This window comes from Solanum dulcamara, chromosome 1 (genome assembly GCF_947179165.1).
Source record: "Solanum dulcamara chromosome 1, daSolDulc1.2, whole genome shotgun sequence".
NCBI lineage: Eukaryota > Viridiplantae > Streptophyta > Magnoliopsida > Solanales > Solanaceae > Solanum > Solanum dulcamara.
In genome coordinates this window covers 52609652-52616872 of record NC_077237.1, presented here as the reverse complement: position 1 = coordinate 52616872, position 7221 = coordinate 52609652, and the positions used below count along the sequence as shown (strand labels likewise).

General features: G+C 35.4%; 1 long non-coding RNA gene across 1 annotated transcript; it reads right to left on the bottom strand.

Moving 5' to 3' along the window:
- Positions 1-1660: 1660 nt before the first annotated feature.
- LOC129887994 (uncharacterized) lies at positions 1661-3304 on the bottom strand. The gene is made up of 3 exons (XR_008766528.1): positions 3205-3304; positions 2355-2455; positions 1661-1705 (listed from the first exon to the last, which is right to left on the bottom strand). It is a non-coding gene; the product is annotated as an uncharacterized LOC129887994 (long non-coding RNA).
- Between the last annotated feature and the right edge of the window lie 3917 nt (positions 3305-7221).

Genomic DNA, 7221 nt, shown 5'->3' with positions numbered 1-7221 from the left:
ACCCACAACGACATAAAAATAAGTACAATGAAACGTATTCAAAAGTCATTATATAACATAAGCTAGAAAAGGAAATGAATATTATTGCCAAAACATGGGAACTCACCAACTAGGTAGCCTTCAACAAATCAACTAGACACGTGGAGGTGAATGTGAAGCAACGTTGGTCCCTACGTGGCGATATCATGTAGGCAAAAGAATATGCGTTAGTACTTTAAATGTACTAAGTATATAGACATGCATTAACGTTGAAGAAATATTATAACATTAGCATAGTATGGAATATAGTTCAATGCATGCATGATCAATCAAGTAAATAACATTTGAAATGTTCATTTGTGGACATAACCAACATTTAAGACCATGTGAGCTATTACATGGAATCCAACATAACCCCCTACATTGGCATAAGGAGACTACTTTTTGGGTAGAGCTCCATCAACTTCATTCATTTCTTTAACATTTAGGGCTATTTGAGGATCAACTAGCCTAAACCTACAAGGGCTCCTATGTTGGCACATAGTTTATGAGACTAGGGTTTGCTACTAGGATTCCCTTATCAAATCACACCTCAATGCCCTATTCGGTGCTAAGTCAATCCCACAGAATAGTTTAATATAATGTAAGAATGTAATCATTAGATAACTTTAAATCATCAAAGCATCATTAGGTAGAATAGCTTATTAAAACTTTTATTTGATTCACCCAAGTGAGAATTTACCTTTCACAAGTGGAATGCATCATTTCATAATCACTTCATCATTCTTTCATTTTATAAGACTCCTTTGATTAATAGACATTGCTTTCATAAACATTCATTTGGAGTCAACACTTTCAATTCAAACTTCACTATAAATTAGGTGGTTTCTATTTAACTCTACTTTCAAATCATTAACATCAATACTAGCATGCATGAGAGTAATGGAATGCATCATTTAAGATATCTTTAAAATAGCCCACCAATACACTTTAAAACTCCTTTAATGACTTCATATAAAGACCTTTAATACATCAAAGATTTTATGTAATTAAGATCCAAAATAAACTAAAATAAGTACATAAACTTCAAATATTCAATAACTTATACATTTGAAATCATAATATGAAAACCTATAAAATTCATCATTTAAAATTGAGTTGCTAGGTTTTGAAAATACTTGGGCACTATGGTGGAAGAACCCATGTAGCGACCCTTCAAGGAGGATGCTACTAAAAAAATGTATATTAAATTCGTGACATAAAAACAAATAACTTTCCGTAAGGCCAATTTATATAATCTAAAAAAATAGTGAAAGGTGTAAGTTGTTCGCCAACTAAAAAAATTTTCATCTCAATTAAATCAAATAAAAATTCCAATTTAGGACAGGCGACTTCTAAAAATAGTTTTAAAAAAAATAACTTCCGAGACATTCATGTATTACGATAATTTATGCTTCATTCAAATATTCCAACTCCAAAGGGAAAATTTAGTGCTTCATAAAACTTAGAAATGTACATACCCCAAAATTTACAAAACAAGCAACCATCCTTAAGTTACAACCCTCAGAAATACGTACATAAATACAAATATACAAGCAACCCATAAATCATATACACGTCCCAAAATACTGCAAAACATAGATGCCTATATGCAAATGTGATCTTCATTTAAGCTCCCAAAACTTCATCTGCAATGGCCAACCTCAAGCCTCTTCTCGGACATTTCCTACGATATAAATAACTATCGCTAAGCACAAAGCTTAGTGGTGCAAAACTACAAGTTTGAAGCCTTTGGGTTTCCACCATAATCTTTTCAAGTCATGAGCCTCACCAATGTACAATCATAATTAAAACAAGGCAACAACTACATCACGAGTATCAAGTTCTAAATGTAAAAGCTTAAGTGTAAATAATTCATAGAAGTACATTTACAAGATTTAGCATCAAGTTTCGCCCAATATGTACGTCATGCCATCACACCAACATGATCAAGTATCAAGAAGGTCTGGAGCCCTGTATCAAGAAGGGTAAAGACCCAATAATCAAGAGAACCAAGAACCATATTAAAAATGGCTTCCTAATTCGTACTTAAAATGGACAACTTCCATACTTAAGACGTACTAAAAATACATAATCAAGATGGCAAAGGGTCCGAAACAAGAGGCATTCCAATAGTGACAAAGTCACAGCCACAAGAAGGACAAGGTCCACAAGAATGTCAAGTGATCGAGCAATCCGTACAAGTGGAAGAGTTAAGCAAGTGTCTTGCAAATTTCCCAAGATACCAATATGACAAGACATATTTTAAGACAATAGCAACCATACCAAGATAGGCTTTCAATATATTAGTAGGTAACAAGAGTTTATACACAAACCTCAGCCTTTTAGCATACAACAATCCAACACGACTTCAAAAGTTCAAACCGTAGGCCATCAAATGTCTCAAGTTCCTCAACTTGCACACGATATAAACAACCTTGAAAATACCATTAAATGACTTATTTAAAATTCCATAATATCCATAATATTGACATAAAACAAGATTTATTATTGCAAATAAGCCTAGAATGTTTCGACCCGAATTATGTTACTAAAACAGTAAATTCGGAAAGTCAAGTACCACAGCTTGAATCTAAATTTCGAAACTCAAAACAGCAAAACTGAACTTTATCTCCTTCATGCAACTTTTAGATATACTTCTTAAGTTTGCAACCGAAAAGAAATCAAATCAAAATTCATTTTGTACAAAACGATATCATCCAAATACTAACAGCTACTTAAAAACGAGAATCTGGACAGCCACACTTATCCGATTGTATCTAAGTTTGCAACCTGAAAACGGCAAAACTAGACTTTAGTAACTCACGAAACATTTAGATATATGTCTTAAGTTTCCAATACAAAATAAATCAACACAAAAATCATTTTGTACAAAAAGATATCATTAACGCACTAACAGCAGTACCATCTCAAAAATGGGTTTGCAACCAAAGTTTATTCCCCCAATTTCAACAACAACAACTTATCAACAACATCAACACCATTATAAACAATCATTATACATCATAACTTAACTAATTCCACCCATTTAATCCAACCAAAACAGCCCCAAATCCATAAGTCTCAACAAAGCAAACAAACAAGTTTACAATGCTTACTTCCTTCGCTTTAAACCGTTAAATCTCTAAACAAGCTTGTTAACAAGAAAAAGAACCTCAATCTTACCTTAGGTGTGCAGAAAATACGACAACACACTCCTTACTAGCTGATTTTTAGCTCAAAGTGAAGACAACGTAACGTGCAACGCCTTTTTCTTCACGAGTTTCGGAATTCGGGACTCGGATTTGAGTCAAAAATGGCTTCTTAGCCTAGAAGATCTCTCTTTCTCTCTTTCTCTATGATGTTCTAGAAACTTATGGTCTATAAATGGAAGATATAAGCTGAACTTATACTTTAAAAGTCAAAGAAAATGGGCCTGACCCGACTTGAATTCGGGTTGGGCCCAAAATCATCACTCTGCTTGACCCTTTTGCGTTAAAATGTTCATAACTTTTTATTCCGATGTTTCCTATAATCCCACGATCTATGGTTGGAAAGGTATTTCAATTATCTACAACTTTCATTTTATAATCGTTCCCAAATTTCCAAATTATAAAGGGTTTATGGCCTCCCTAAGTCTGATCACCCAAAAATGTAGCTAAACAAAAGCATTTTTTCCCCTTAACAAAATTTAAGTCAGTAGCAGTTGATCATATCATCAAGAAATAACCACTTTAATGCGAAAATTAGCTTAAATAATTAGGGGCGTTACAACTCTCTCCCCCTTAAGAAATTTCATCTCGAAATTTACCTTATGCTAGTCCCGAAACAAATGGGGATATTGAATTCGCATGTCCTCCTCTCGCTCCCAAGTTGATTCATTGGCAGAATGATTTCTCCAAAGGACTTTTACTAGAGGAACTTTCTTGTTTCTAAGCTCTTTTGTCTCATGGGCCAAGATTTGGATAGGTTCCTCATTATATGTCATATCAGGACTTATCTCAATTGATTCGACAGGAAGAACATGAGATGGATCTGAGCGATATCTTCTAAGCATAGAAACATGAAAGACATTGTGGATTCTATCTAACTCCGGTGGAAGAGCTAGTTTATAAGCAACTAGACCAACTCTCTCAAGTACTTCATATGGTCCAATAAATCGAGGACTAAGTTTTTTTTTTTGCCAAATCTCATAATCTTCTTCCATGGAGAAACCTTTAAAAATACCTTATCTCCCACTTGGTACTCAATTTCATGCCTCTTAAGATCAGCATAAGATTTTTGTCTATCTGAAGCAATTTTTAGACGGTCCTTGATGACTTTTACCTTATCTTCATTTTGTTGCACAATATCAGGACCAATCAGTTTTTGTTCACCAACTTCACTCCAGCAAAGAGGAGTTCTACACTTTCTCCCATATAAGGCTTCGTAGGGAGGCATGCCAATACTTGATTGGTAGCTATTATTATAAGCAAATTCTACCAAGGCTAGGTATCTGTCCCAACTACCTTCAAATTCCATAATGCAAGCTCGAAGCATATCTTCCAAGATTTGAATCACCCTCTCGGATTGGCCATCTGTCTGAGGATGGAAAGACGTACTAAAGCTCAACCTAGTGACCAAAGCTTCTTGTAAGCTAGTCCAGAATCTAGATGTAAACCTTGGGTCTCGATCAGATACAATAGAAATAGGAACTCCATGTAGCCTCACAATCTCATTAACATACAATTCTGCTAAATGTTCAAGTGAGTAGTCCATTTTGATGGCCAAGAAATGAGCACTTTTGGTTAGCCTATCAACTATAACCCAAATTACATCATGATTTCTTTGAGTGCGTGGAAGCCCAGAAACAAAGTCCATGGTTATCCTTTCCCATTTCCACTCAGGTATTGATAAGGGTTGTAGCAAGCCTGTTGGGACTTGATGCTCGGCCTTTATCTGTTGACAAGCTAAGCATTTAGAAATATATTCTACAATGTCCTTCTTCATACCATTCCACCAGTAATGTTCTTTGATGGTTTGATACATTTTGGTACCTCCAGGATGCATTGCATATGGTGAAGTATGTGCTTCATTCAAGATTTCTCTCCTCAATTTGCCATCATTAGGAATGCATAACCTATTTTGGTATAACAAGACACCATCCTCCTTTAATGTAAAATCTTTCTTTTCCCCCTTTTGAACTTCTTTGGTCAGTTTTATGAGTTTCTCATCTAACGTTTGCGCTTCTTTCACCTGTTCATGCAATGTTGGCTTGACTTGCAAATTAGCAACCACCGAACCATACGAATCAAGTGTAAAATAGACATTCATGGCTCTTAACTCCAGAAGCAAAGGCAAAGGATTTAGATGCAAGCTTGCAAAGGATTTGCGACTCAAGGCGTCTGCAACCACATTAGCTTTACCTGGGTGATAGTCAATCGTGCAGTCATAATCTTTGATGAGTTCAAGCCATCTGCGTTGTCTTAAGTTCATCTGTTTCTGTGTACCCAAGTATTTTAAGCTCTTATGATCAGTGAATATATGACACTTTTCTCCATACAAATAATGCCGCCATATCTTTAAGGCGAACACTATAGCAGCAAGTTCTAGATCATGAGTAGGATAATTCAATTCATGTGGTTTTAATTTCCGAGAGGCATATGAAATAACTTTCCTTTCTTGCATCAACACACATCCCAAACCACGATGAGAAGCATTACTATATATCACGTACTCTTTCCCCTCTATTGGTAGAGTAAGTATAGGCGTTTGTGTCAACAAGGATTTGAGTGTTTCAAAGCTCTCTTGGCACTTGTCATCCCAAGTAAACTTCACTTCCTTCTTCAAAAGTCTAGTCAAAGGAGAGGCTATAATGGAGAAGCCTTTCACAAACCTTCTATAGTATCCTGCTAAACCCAATAAACTTCTTACCTCAGTAGGAATTTTAGGAGTTTTCCATTCAACAAGTGCTTCAATTTTACTAGGATCCACCTTCACACCTTCGGCTGACACAACATGTCCCAGAAAACCACTTCATTAAGCCAAAATTCACACTTTGAAAGTTTAGCATAAAGTTCCTTCTCCTTCAAAGTTTGCAAAATAATCCGAAGATGTTTATCATGCTCTTCTTTACTCTTGGAATATATTAAAATATCATCTATAAAAACCACCACAAATTGATCAAGATAAGGACTAAATACTCGATTCATTAAATCCATGAATATTCCAGGAGCATTAGTCAATCCAAATGGCATTACTAAGAATTCATAATGACCATATCGAGTTCTAAAAGCAGTTTTAGGAACATCTTCCTTTCTAACACGCAGTTGGTGATATCCAGAACTTAAATCAATCTTTGAGAACAAATTGGCACCCTTCAGCTGGTCAAACAAATCATCAATCCTTGGTAGTGGATATCTGTTCTTGATTGTTATTTTGTTCAATTGTCTATAGTCAATGCAAAGTCTAAGAGTACCATCTTTCTTCTTCACAAATAGCACAGGGGCTCCCCAAGGAGAAACACTTGGACGAATAAAACCTTTCTCAAGAAGTTCTTGCAATTGAGTTTTCAATTCCCTTAATTCTGCTGGTGCCATTCTATAAGGAGTGATAGAAATAGGAGTAGATCCAGGAATGAGCTCGATCGGAAATTCAACTTCTCTTTCTGGTAGTAACCCAGGAAGATTTTCTGGAAACACTTCCGGAAAGTCACACATAGTAGGTATATATTTAAGACTAAGACTCTCCACATGTGTATCAATTATGTGAGCAAGATATGTATTGCAACCTTGACGAATCATCTTTCTTGCTAAGGCCACAAAAATAATATTAGATGACAATGATCTTTCACCTTGTACAATAATGTGTGAAAATATAGGGTCCTTAAAAGTCACATGCTTGGACCTACAATCCACTACTGCATGATATTTATAAAGCCAATCCATACCGATAATAATATCAAAATCGTGGAAAGGCATTTCAATCAAATCAGCAGGAAAGACCAGGTTTTGAATCATGAAGGGATAAGCTTGGTAAACTCGATTACAAACAACTTGGTAACCCAAAGGACTTTCAACTAGAACGTCAAAGTTAAGTCTTACAGATTTCACATTTTCAGGAAGAACAAGTGATGAACAAATATAGGAATGTGTAAAGCCAGGATCAAATAGTGTAAACACAGATAAGCCATATAAGTGAAATTTACCAACAACCACGTCCTGT